At 38.6% G+C, this 14355-nt stretch overlaps 1 protein-coding gene across 1 annotated transcript in view; it reads right to left on the bottom strand.

Moving 5' to 3' along the window:
- GUCY1A2 (guanylate cyclase 1 soluble subunit alpha 2) overlaps positions 1–14355 on the bottom strand; it is a 428883-nt gene that overhangs the window by 72939 nt on the left and 341589 nt on the right. The window lies entirely within an intron of this gene.

Consider the following 14355-nt stretch of genomic DNA (forward strand, 5'->3'; position numbering starts at 1 on the left):
CCCAAATCACCTGTCCCCACTGATTACCTAAATAACTTTCAAATCATCCTGAAAACCTACGAATTTGGTCTGAGATTTAAAGAGAGAACAGCTGGAATGCCACAGTGAGAAGAGTTCGCGCTTCTATCAAGTACAACTTGTTTTTGGCCACTCTGCACTGAGCAAAATGACTAGAAGGAAAACCTCACCTCAAGAGAAAGAATCAGAAACAGTCCTCTCTCCCAGGTTACAAAATTTGAATTACAGTTCGATGTATAAAAGCCAAATCAGAAGCACAATTATAAAGCTACTGGTGGCTCTGGAAAAAAGCATAAAGGATTCTGGAGACTTCATGACTGCAGAATTTAGATCTAATCAGGCAGAAATTAAAAATCAATCAAATGAGAAGCAATCCAAACTAGAGGTCCTAACGACGAGGGTTAACGAGGTAGAAGAACGAGTGAGTGATATAGAAGACAAGTTGATGGCAAGGAGGGAAACTGAGGAAAAAAGAGAAAAACAATAAAAAAATCATGAAGATAGGTTAAGGGAAATAAATGACAGCCTCAGAAGGAAAAATCTAGGTTTAATTGGGGTTCCTGAGGACGCTGAAAGGGACAGAGGTCCAGAATATGTATTTGAACAAATCATAGCTGAAAACTTTCCTATATGAGAAGGGAAACAGGCATTCATGTCCCCCTTAAAATCAATAAAAACTGCTAAACACCTCGACATTTAATAGTGAGGTTTGCAAATTCCAAAGATAAAGAGAAGATCCTTAAAGCAGCAAGAGACAAGAAATCCCTGACTTTTATGGAGAGGAATATTAGGGTAACAGCGGACCTCTCCACAGAGACCTGGCAGACCAGAAAGGGCTGGTAGGATATATTCAGGGTCCTAAATGAGAAGAACATGCAGCTAAGAATACTTTATCCAGCAAGGCTCTCATTCAGAATAGAAGGAGAGATAAAGAGCTTCCAAGACAGGCAGGAACTGAAAGAATATGTGACCACCAAACCAGCTCTGCAAGAAATATTAAGGGGGATTCTGTAATAGAAAGAGGAAGTCCAAAGGAACAATCCACAAAAACAAGGACTGATAAGATATCATGATGACACTAAACTCAAAACTCATATCTGTCAATAGTAACTCTGAATGTGAACGGGCTTAATGACCCCATCAAAAGGCGCAGGGTTTCAGATTGGATAAAAAAGCAAGACCCATTATTTGCTGTCTACAAGAGACTCATTTTAGACAGAAGGTCACCTACAGCCTGAAAATTAAAGGTTGGAGAACCGTTTGAATGATAAATGGTTCTCAAAACCATTTATCAAAAGACACTATCAAAACTATTTCTCAAAAGAAAGCAGGGGTAGCCATCCTTATATCAGATAAACTAAAGTTTATGCTGAAGACAGTACTAAGAGATGAAGAGGGACACTATATCATACTTAAAGAATCTATCCAACAAGAAGACCTAAAAATCATCAATATTTATGTCCCAAATGTGGGAGCTGCCAAGTATACCAATCAATTAATAACCAAAGTTAAGACATAGATAATAATACACTTATACTTGCTGACTTGAACATAGCGCTTTCTACAATCGACAGATCTTCTAAGCACAACATCTCCAAAGAAATAAGAGCTTTAAATGATACACTGGACCAGATGGATTTCACAGATAGTTACAGAACTTTACATCCAAACACAACTGAATACACATTCTTCTCAAGTGCACAGGGAACTTTCTCCAGAATAGACCACATACTGGGTCACAAATTGGGTTTTAACCAATACCAAAAGATTGGGATCGTCCCCTCCATATTTTCAGACCATAATGCTTTGAAATTAGAACTAAATCACTAGAAGAAGTTTGGAAGGATTTCAAACACATGGAGGTTAAGGACCATCCTGCTAAAAGATGAAAGGGTAAACCAGGAAATGAGAAAAGAATTCAATAGATTCATGGCAACTAGTGAAAATGAAGATACAACCGTTCAAAATCTTTAGGATACAGCAAAGATTTCCTGAGGGGGAAATACATCGCATACAAGTATGCATCCAAAAACTGGAAAGAACTCAAATACAAAAGCTAACCTTGCACTTAAAGGAGCTGGAGAAAAAACAGCAAATAGATCCTACACCCAGCAGAAGAGAGTTATTAAAGATTTGAGCAGAACTCAATGAAATAGAGACCAGAAAAATGTGGAACAGATCAACAAAACCAGGAGTTGGTTCTTTGAAAGAATTAATAAGATAGACCATTAGCCAGCCTTATTAAAAAGAAGAGAGAAAAGACTCAAATTAATAAAATCATGAATGAAAGAGGAGAGATCACCACCACACCACGAAAATACAAACGATTTTAAAAACATATTATGAGCAGTTATATACCAATAAATTAGACAATATAGAAGAAATGGATGCATTTCTGGAAAACCACAACTACCAAAACTGGAACAGGAAGAAATAGACAACCTGAACAGGCCAATAACCAGGGAGGATATTGAAGCAGTCATCAAAAACCTCCCAAGACACAAAAATCCAGGGCTTCCCAGGGAAATTCCATCAAACCTTTAAAGAAGAAACCATACCTATTCTACTAAAGCTGTTTGGAAAGATAGAAAGAGATGGAGTACTTCCAAACTCGTTCTATGAGGCCAGGATCACCTTAATTCCAAAACCAAAGACTCCACCAAAAAGAATAATTATAGACCAATATCCCTGATGAACATGGATGCAAAAATTGTCAACAAGATACTAGCCAATAGGATGCAACAGTACATTAAGATTATTCTCCATGACGAAGTGGGATTCATCCTCGGGATGCAAAACTGGTTCAACACCCATAATGCAATCAATGGGATTGATCGTATCAGCAAAAGAAAAAACAAGAACCATATGGTGTCTCCATGGATGCAGAGAAAGCATTTGACAAAATACAGCATCCATTCCTGATCAAAACTCTTCAGAGTGTAGGGATAGAGGGAACATTCCTCAGCATCTTAAAAGCCATCCACGAAAAGCCCACAGCAAATATCATTCTCAATGGGGAAACACTGGGAGCCTTTCCCCTAAGATCAGGAACAAGACAGGGATGTCCCTCTTACCACTACTATTCAACATAGTGCTAGAAGTCCTAGCCTCAGCAGTCAGACAACAAAAAGACATTAAAGGCATTCGAATTGGCAAAGAAGAAGTCAAACTCTCCCTCTTTGCAGATGACCTGATACTGTACATAGAAAACCCAAAAGCCTACACCCCAAGATTGCTAGAACTCATACAGAAATTCAGCAGTGTGGCAGGATACAAATCAATGCCTAGAAATCAGAGGCATTTCTATACACGAACAATGAGACTGAAGAAAGAGAAATTAAGGAGTCAATCCCATTTACAATTGCACCCAAAAGCATAAGATACCTAGGAATAAACCTAACCAAAGAGGTAAAGGATCTATACCCTCAAAACTATAGAACACTTCTGAAAGAAATTGAGGAAGACACAAAGAGATGGAAAAATATTCCATGCTCATGGATTGGAAGAATTAATATTGTGATAATGTCAATGCTACCCAGGACAATTTACACGTTTAATGCAATCCCTATCAAAATACCATGGACTTTCTTCAGAGAGTTGGAAGAAATCATCTTAAGATTTGTGTGGAATCAGAAAAGACCCTGAATAGCCAGGGGAATTTTAAAAAAGAAAACCATAGCTGGGGGCATCACAATGCCAGATTTCAGGTTGTACTACAAAGCTGTGGTCATCAAGACAGTGTGGTACTGGCACAAAAACAGACACATAGATCAATGGAACAGAATAGAGAATCCAGAAGTGGACCCTCAACTTTATGGTCAACTAATATTCAACAAAGGAGGAAAGACTATCCACTGGAAGAAAGACAGTCTCTTCAATAAATGGTGCTGGGAAAATTGGACATCCACTTGCAGAAGAATGAAACTAGACCACTCTCTTTCACCATACACAAAGGTAAACTGAAAATGGATGAAAGATAAATGTGAGACAAGATTCCCTCAGAATCCTAGAAGAGAACACAGGCAACACCCTTTTTGAACTTGGCCACAGTAACTTCTTGCAAGATACATCCACGAAGGCAAAAGAAACAAAAGCAAAAATGAACTATTGGGACTTCATCAAGATAAGAAGCTTTTGCACAGCAAAGGATACAGTCAACAAAACTAAAAGACAACCTACAGAATGGGAGAAGATATTTGCAAATGACGTATCAGATAAAGGGCTAGTTTCCAAGATCTATAAAGAACTTAAACTCAACAGCAAAGAAACAAACAATCCAATCATGAAATGGGCAAAAGACATGAAGAGAAATCTCACAGAGGAGGACAAAGACATGGCCAACACGCACATGAGAAAATGCTCTGCATCACTTGCCATGAGGGAAATACAAATCAAAACCACAATGAGATACCACCTCACACCAGTGAGAATGGGGAAAATTAACAAGGCAGGAAACCACAAATGTTGGAGAGGATGCGGGGAAATGGAAACCCTCTTACACTGTTGGTGGGAATGTGAACTGGTGCAGCCACTCTGGAAAACTGTGTGGAGGTTCCTCAAAGAGTTAAAAATAGACCTGCCCTACGACCCAGCAATTGCACTGCTGGGGATTTACCCCAAAGATACAGATGCAGTGAAATGCTGGGACACCTGCACCCCGATGTTTATAGCATCTATGTCCACAATAGACAAACTGTGGAAGGAGCCTCGGTGTCCATCGAAAGATGAATGGATAAAGAGGCTGTGGTCTATGTATACAATGGAATATTACTCAGCCATTAGAAACAACAAATACCCACCATTTGCTTCTATGTGGATGGAACTGGAGGGTATTATGCTGAGTGAAGTAAGTTAATCGGAGAAGGACAAACATTATATGGTCTCATTCATTTTATATTTGAATATAAAAATTAGTGAAAGGGAATAAAGGAGAAAGGAGAAAAACTGAGTGGGAAATATCAGAGAGGGAGACATAATATGAGAGACTCCTAACTCTGGGAAACGAACAAGGGGTGGTGGAAAGGGAGGTGGGCGGGGGATGAGGGTGACTGGGTGATGGACACTGAGGGTCGCACTTGATGGGATGAGCACTGGGTGTTATGCTACATGTTGGCAAATTGAACTCCAATAAAATAAATAAATAAATAAATAAATAAATAAATAAATAAATAAATAAATAGGTTTTATTTTATATTCACTCTTGAGAAAACTTTGTGGTGAATAGAATTTATTAAAGTGACATTTACCCTTCATTTGCCTACAGTGGAAACCATCCATTGTCTTGTGAATTCCATTGTTGCTATTAAGTCTACTTCTCAGTCCTTTGGAGGCAACCTCTTTTTTTTCTCACTAATGTAAAAATCATTGTATCGAAAGTTCCGTTGGTTTCTAGTTTTCTTCTTATTTGTTCTCCTTTAGTTTTATTTGGCTTCCCGTTGTTCTGGAAAGTCTAAGCCACTTTCTATTTTTATATTCCTTTTGCTGCATTCTCTCCCTGGATGGCATTCTGGTTAAAGAGTTTAATTCTATTAAGTCTGTTCTGCATTTGGTCTTTATTTTATATTTCCATCTCTTTGTTTCTCTGATTTGTCTTCCCCCAATCTGTTTATTATTCACTATTTTTTGTTTATTGTATCTCTTCTACTGTTAGACCAAGAGTTTGTTTTAAGATTTAATTTATTTATTCATGAGAGACACAGAGAGAGGCAGAGACATAGGTAGACGGAAAAATAGGCTTCCTGTGGAGAGCCCAATGTGGGACTCCATCCCAGGACCCCAGGATCATGCCCTGAGCCAAAGGCAGATGCTCAACCACTGAATCACCCAGGTGCCCCCAAAGGTTGAGTTTTAAGTTATATTATGATATTATGTATTTCTATAAATTCTTAGTTTTCTTTAAATTTTGTTTGTTGTTTATACTTACTGTAAATCTTCTTGCAATTCCTCAAAATACATTAAACATACTCACGTTATATTGTTTTGCATTGATTCCATCATCAAAAGGTTTTACAGTATTAGCTTTGTCACTTTTTTCTGCTGCCCTTTGGTTATTTTTATCTGTAAGATAGTACTTCTCCTGAAACATAGCTGAGCCAAAGTTTTTGTGGCCGGGGGCAAAGGTACAGCCAGTCTGGGATAACTCAAAATAATTCTTGGTTTGGAAAAAATAATCATTCTTGGTTTGAGTTTATTTAGCCAACTCAGGTAGTGTCATTTTGGCTTGCACACCTGTATATGTATCATATTATGGCTGTAATTGCCCAAGGAGATTTTTATTTCCTACTCCAGTCAATATCAGTGAAAGAGACAGATGAATGTGTTTGCTATTTTCTGGGTGGCAGAATGTGGCAGGGTGAAGAAATCATTTTTTAGCTTACCCGTACAGTAACATTATGACTCTGTATGTTTTGAGTTAATACACAAAAGATGGATTTATCTTCTATTTTCTGATATTATAAGTCCTCAACTCACAAATGTTCATTTTCACTGGGCATGGAGATGTGTTCAAGAGGAAATGTTGGCTCTATTTAAGAATATAATATTATTTCACTTGTACATGTGATATATATACATATATATGACTTTGGTATATATCACATTATTTTTTTTTTTTTTAGTTTTCCACAGCATGGCCCAGGTAGTAAAACTCTGTATTTTCTAGAAATTGAACAAATTGCACATTTTTCTTCAATATCTTACGTGAAAGGTCTCATTATTCAAATGTCAACACATTAGCGTTGTTGCTCTTATATTTGATTTATATACATTCTTTGTATTTTTTCTTAACCATGCTTTTTCATCATTTCTTTGTGTTGACTTTCTTTTTTTCTGCCCTCCTTTTCCCCCCTTTATATATTTGACAGTTTACAATTTTCTGTTTCTGTGAGGTTTAGTCTTCAACTCTGACCGACATAACTACTGTAGGAAATCTAGTGCTAACTAACACTCATACCTTCCTTTGAGACAATAGAAGACTTTAATGTACTTCAGTCAGATCATTGACTCCCACCTTACATGTCATAACTTTTTACATTACTTCCAGCTCAACTTTAAAAAAATCTCTTTAATTGGCATCATGGTTATTATTTATTTATATGGTCAGTGCTTATTTGGATTTACCAACCGAGGCATTGGTATGTTTGCTCCTTATTCTCCCTACATCTCAGGAAGCTTTTCTGAGATCCACTGCTTTCTTCTGGAAGTATATTTATAAGCTCTTCTAATGAGCTCACCTTTATGTCTTTATTCTGCCTGATTTATAAATTCACTGTCTTTTTCTCTCAGCACACTGAAATAAGCCAAGCTCTTTCTGGCTTATGTCATGGCTCCTGAGAAACATGCTATTTGTCTAATTATTATTTCACTGTAGGACACCTGCCTTTTTCCCCAAGTTGGTTTTAAGTTCTGCACTTGTGTAGGATGATTCTGTTATGTTTACTGAGATCAAGACCTCCCCTCCATATTTTCCCGCTATTGTTTTATTTTATTTCTCCTGGGGGCAGTTTCCCCCTGCTTCTATGTTTTAAAACATAGATCTGACCTCACCTTCCAGCTTCTCCCTTCTCCAAACCCCATCAGACTTCTCTGCACCATACTCACATGTTCCTTTTCCTTTGGATTTCTACTTCATTGCCTTACTTTATTCCCCACACTATCCATTTTATACTTAATTTCTAGCTCTTTTTTATTTTTATTTTTTTTAGAAAAAGGGTTTCCACTTTCTAATACCTTCCCTTACTATTTTCTATAGAATTCTTACCTGTCAGTTCTCAGCTCAAAATTTACATCTGCAGTGATGTATTTCTCCATCTGTTAGATGCTATTACAGCATTTTGTAAGCTTCCCACTCCATACTATTTGCAATTTTTAATTATGAATCACTATGCAATTCTGATGAATCTTTGTCTCCCACGCAATTTACTCAGTTTCATCACGAGACAAAATGTGTATATTTTGCTTACTCATGATGATCCCAGAACCCAGTACAGTTTCAGGCACAGTTTATGTTCAGTAACTACTTGATGAAAAAATGAAGAACCCCAAGAGTGATGATAAGCTAGTATATAACATTCAAGTGCTAGAATGTAGGCTCTGTAATGTAAGGTGAAGAAAATTGAAGCTGATTTTCAGATGAAGAAAAATGTAAAAAAGAAAAACAATGTCCTGTAAATCCTGGAGAAATACAGGGAAGGGCACTAAATCTGATGGCTAGCTGTATAACTTATCAAGTTATTTTGGAAATGTTGCCCATTGTCTTTCTCTCTATATATATATGACAATAATGCTTACCTGGTAAGGTTGCTATGAGAATAAGCAAATTAAAGAATATACAATGCGACCTAGCACATAGTCCAGATTTACTAATAACTGTAGTCCTTTGTCATCTGGGAAACTTTAGAAGAGAATTTACTCAGGTGAAAAAAGTAGACTGGTCCTAAAGAAGCCCCTCCCTCCCAAGTATAAAGATGTACAGGAATGGACTGGTGAGGGTGGGGGGTTTTGTCAGCTTCTGCTGGAGGCCCACATCTGGGGCCACTGTGATGATACCTAGCGGGTTGAGTAATCCTGACTAGAGAGGTAGGGGGCAGATGAGTTGGCCATTTAAACATTTCCTACTTGGGAGTTTTGATCAATTGTGCATAAGCAGGGAGAACAGCAGAGGCTCTTTGAAGATTTCACTTCATCTTACTGGCTGAAAAGCTTGTTCTATATTTGAAAGTGTTAATATTAAGCATTTCAATCACTTCTCACTCTCTCACATTAGCACTAATAAGCTCAGAGCTACATTATCTTAATAAGGCATCTTGATAATGAAGTGCTCCACCTGTGATCCTGAGAAAACTTAGCCCTCTGGTCATATCGAGACAGGAGACAGCTGTTCCCACAAGCTCAGTATCCTTCTGAACATGACCCCCCCCTCTTCCCCCCCCCGCAGAGAGAGCGTGCAGGACTTCTTCCAGGTGAAAGATGATGAACAGAAGGAAGGAAGAGAACCTTTTAAAAAATCTGTTTAGATTAAGATTTTAATAGCCCTTCACATGGTAAGCTCTATCCCAAAGTCCCTGTCCTCAATGCAGTTAATAATTTAAAAGTGGTATGATTTAGCAGTGACAGTAAACCTCACATTATATAATGTCTGCTCACAGAGGTGACCTTGTGTATGCACAGAGCAGAAGGCTACTTACATGATGTGATTTAAAGAACATTGGATACTATCCTGCATCCTGAAATGTTAGCTGCTATACAACATCTCTCCTGTGCAGTTGATTCCTATTTTGAAAATGCAAATGCAAATGTCTCTAATATATTGAATTGGTTACACCAGGATACCAGGGGTGTACAATAGGCTGCATATTCTGGATGGTCCATAAGGAGACTAAACAACCATGAGATATTTTGTTTCATTATGGCTACCTCCTCCATCCACTCCACCCCTTCCCCATTGGATAAAAGTCAATCAAAAGATGTTCCTTATAGCCAGCCGTAAGCTAACTGTATATAATCTCCCACTTTAAACCATGGTGGGTTTAAAGGACAGTGAGAGCACAGTATTCTTCACGTGAAAGTAATTACTTGGGATTTGTTTCAGGCTTTACATCTATACAGATCATTATGGAGAGGGAGAGAAAGGATTTTCTCTTCTTTAAATGATTGAACAAAGTACTACCAAAGCCATTTTATTTCCATGAGGGAAGCCAGTCTGAAGACCAAGCCAGTATACAAGGGAAGATGGAATCAAACATAAATGCAGTCCGTTTGCCACATCCAAACTCTTGTTTTCATGAGCCAATATGGTTCATTTACCTTAAAAAACAACAACAACAAAAAAACAAACTCACCCACTGAGTTGAATTTTTGTTACTTGCCAGTATATCTAAGAAGACAGAAAGAACTTGCTTTTTAATTATTGGTTATTAAAACATAATGGTTTTCTTCTGTTTTAGATTTCTAAGGCAGGTATAACCTCATTCCAGTAGTACCCCCACTGTGGCAGTAAAAGGCATAGGGGAGCAGTTACGGAAAATTTCATAAGAGATGGCATGAGAATGTCCACTCTGAAAAATGAATATATGTTCTGTGGGCAGGTCAGGGCAAAAGGTGAGTATTCTTGAAAATAAAAGCAAACCAGGGACACCCACAAAACCACCTATTGTCATCAGTACCTCTCAATACAGCTAGTTTTCTATTAATCTCAAATTGAAAAGTTTCTTGAATCAATTGACTTAGTTTCATGAAGTTTTTCCTTTTTTTTTCTTCTTTTTTTCATAAACAAAGAAAAGTTCTTAGAGACCAGTGTTGCACCAGGACCAGTGCTTGTGAAGGACTGGTCTAGATAAGAAATGATTGCATGTTCAGAATCTGTAAGGCCAAGAACAGAGATGCTTTAGGTTGGGGTGGAGGAGAAGTATCTAAGGCAGATACTTCAGGATTTGGTGACAGCAAACACGTGCTATGTGTACTATTGAATTATGTATATGCCACGGATGTATCTTATATAAACTCATTTCTATAGACTCGGTGACATTTTTTAGCTTAAATCCTTTCTGATACAGTTTAAGAGGTCTTTATAGGTAAGATGGGGAGGGTTTTCCTTCCTCCACCTCTGTCAACTTCATCACCTAGACTTTGAAGCAGCACTCCTTGTGGTCCAGTACCTCATGGGTTCTGAGCAGAACGACTCCTTAACATTTGTGGGGCTTCTTCCTGTATGAGCTCACACTTAACTCCCTGGGGCCACGCTGGGGAGCAGATAACCTGTTGCTTCTCATTTTCCAGTGTTCACCAGCCTTTCCCCTCAGAGCGCATCTACATCTCCTCTTTCTCTTAAGTATATGAATCAATTTCTTCAGATAAATCGGCGCATGCAAATAATCAGGCTTATTCACCTCAACTCTTCTTAAGGTTCACTGGGATATTCTGTGCCAGATTTAATATCATTGAAGAAAGAGATATTTAGCATTCATTCAGCACAAATGCATGAATATATCACAGCCAAGAACATAGGGAGAGGATGTGTAGAATAACACATTTAAATTTTGATTAAGAGGTAGATCCAAATAAGATAGGGTAGATAGAAGCACTAAGGTACAACTGCATTCTGATGAATTTACTCCAAGTAACTTCCTGCTAACCCAGCACTGACTTGGTTGCATTGACGGTACCACATAAATAAATCTTGGATATTATTATTTAAATACAGCCAACATTGTAACTGCAGCCATTGAAAGGAAATGTAATTGGTCTAGTCTTGCATAGTTAGCTCTTTGTTACAACAACAACAAACCTAAGCAGTCATCTGAATCATTCACTAATGTTAAAAGAGGTTTGCACTCAGCTCACTTGAAATCAACAGATACTTCCCTGTTCTTTGTATGTGATTTTGAATTGGCCTCTCAATCATCTGCATGGAGAAATAAAAGTCTTATTAGTCAGGGATCCATCATCAAAGAATATTTAAAAAAAACGAAAGGCAATGCCTTCTTTGAAGTAAGAGCATCACATAAATTATATGACAATAAGGAAATTAATAAAGCTCTTCTAAAAGAGCTTCATCTTGTCTTTAAAGAGGGACGACTCATGCTGGTCTCACGTTGGGGTTTAGCCAGAGGGGCAGGCAGAGAGTTTTCCTTCTGTGGAAATGTAGGCTGACAGAAGCACAATTGTCAAATTGGACAGGAGTGTTTTCCTATCATTTCCTTAGCTAATAAGTTGCATGACTGGGATTGGTCCCAGGTCTGTATAATCCCAAATATCACACACTTAACTAATAACTTGTGCTTCTCTGCACATACTTTGGTAGCTATAACTTTCAAGTAGAAGGCATACAGTGTGATCAAAATTTGGTAAAGTGCTTCTACATAACTTCCATACCTTGAAAGTTGAAATCTTATATGCATTGCCTGTTCATAATGGATAATAACCTGGACTTGAGGTCCAAACCTGAAAAAAGCAAAAGTGTGCAAAATCTGTACTGCACTGTTGTGATTAGAGGTTTCTTACTGGTCTGTTCTGGTCATTGTAATTCCATTTAAATTAACATCGGAAATCCTCCTTTAGCACTCTGCAATGTATCAGATGCATACATGGGAAGGGCTCTGTCTCCTGAGGAATGTGTGTCATCTTCCATCTTCTTATCTGATCATGGTGATGATGACATTTTGCAATGGAATCTCTTCCTGATCAGTAGAGGTCACTGAACAGGAATCTGGGAGCCTTGTGAGAATCTGTGGTCTGGTCAGTATGTTTTATTTGGAAGAATTGTTGGCAGATACTAATCATTAAATTTAGAATGTCTCTGTCCACAAGAATTAGAGAACCAAGACACCCTCATAGCAAATATCATAGGCATGGTTTCCGAAAGATTCCAGCTCTGTTTTAAATAGGGCGTCATAGCCTTATGCCTGAGTTGGTTTAGGTTTTTTTGAGAATAAGATAATAAAAAAAAAAAAATCTCAAGCTAAAAATATAACTGTGGCCGAAGCTGTGAGGTGTTGATCAAAATCCTTATCGTTTTCCTGGATCCACATTTGGAGTGCTTTCATAGTCCTCTTTGGCAGGTGGAAGTGGCCATGGGACTCAGTGCAGAGGCAGGTGTGTGAATAAAGGTGGCCTGTGCCTGTTGCCGGGCCTGGTCCCTGAACGACAGCATGAAATAGCTTTACACTAACTTGGAACCTTTCTGTCCCGATAGATGAGTGAGAAATACATAACCATTGCATGAGGTCTCTCTCTGGTTGGATTTCTCTGTAAGTTCAGCCTCTCCATTCCAAATCAATAATGCAAAGTGCTGCCATAACAGACGCCTAAACTCCGTGGTACTGGTGTAGAGGCAACCTGGTCTGTGTGGTTGAAAAGAGGAGGACGTGTGCTTTTTGTGACCAAAACGCCCAGTAAAACTGTCCCCCGTGGTTAACTGGGAAGGGAGGTCAGCCGCCTTCAGTGTGCAGCACACGTGGTTGTAGGGAGGCACACCATTAGTGCACGTTGGCTGCATCTTACCGTAGTTGGCAAGGGATGAAGAGAAGGAAATGAGCTCAGGCCCATGTGGTTTGCACACAAAATGTAGAGAATGCTAAGGACTTCTGTATGGAACAAAGGAAAGAAAAGACAAAACTGAAACCGTAAGAAAAAGATTAAGACTGAAGTGAGTGAGATCCAATGAGACTTCTCGGTATGACAAAGGGACAGCCTATGGCAAAGATCGGGGTAAGAGTGTCACCTCCCCTCGGGTAAGATGTGACACTGAAATAGCTGCCATTATGTTATGAGACAATCCTGGGGACAAAGGACATAAGGCAAGACTAAGAACATTATCTCAGAAGAAAACCTTAGTTTGAATGCTGGCTGATGGCACTGACTAGAAGCAAATAGATTAGAAGCCTTCTGAGTTCTAAGGGGATTATTTTGTCTAACAACAAAGATAAACACAATCCTGTACTGACAACGCCTGTGAGTTCATGCCAGTGCTTCAGCCTACAAACATGGGGCTAGGAAACCTGCCAAGGAGGAACTGCTGCCCCATGGCCCAGCAGGTGCAGCCCGAGCTAGCACTGCCCATCCTGCTATGAGCCCAGTAACTTTCTTCTATTTCCTAGGGAATTTTAATTGGAATTATCTTGTGTGTGTGTGTGTGTGTGTGTGTGTGTGCGCACGCATGTGTGTATACACACCTCCTTTACTTTTTTCTGCCTCCTCAGTATTACAGGGTCAGTAAAGTAATTCTCCATGGCATGACCTTGAAACAGCAGATGTCTACCAGGAGACAAGGGCAGAAGATGAGAAAACCTCTGTAGACAAAGGGTGGATATCCCCTTGGGAACTGCCAGAAATAGCGAGAAATAGATTTGTACAGCTGAGAAGACCTAATGGTTATGGGGGAGAGGGCCAATAGGTAACAAAGATAACTTGATTTTGTGTATATTTACTGCAGAAATATAGGAACATGGGATGAAAATGGTCTTCTTTTAGGGATGTGCAGCATCTATAATCTCCCAGGCGAGGCCCTGACCAGTACCCAGTGGGTGTTCAGTTGACATTTTATGACAATAAAATGATCCCATTTCTCTGTCCTTTCAGGGAAGCAAACTGACGATAAAACAAGTGAATCATGCCATTTCTGTGTGACATATTTTCAGAGTGCATAAAACTACAGAAGTGGTGACCTGGACTGTTTGGTTTAATAAGAGAATTAAGAGATTTCCTACCATAAAAATAAATAATAGTTGTCGCATTAACATCATCTGCAGCTATAATGATAATGCATTGAAAACATTTGTTCATATTTTTAATCATTGTCACTCATGGTGTGGAAGAAGAAGCTAAAAAGAATCGACAGAC

Source organism: Canis lupus, chromosome 3 (assembly GCF_048164855.1).
Source record: "Canis lupus baileyi chromosome 3, mCanLup2.hap1, whole genome shotgun sequence".
NCBI lineage: Eukaryota > Metazoa > Chordata > Mammalia > Carnivora > Canidae > Canis > Canis lupus.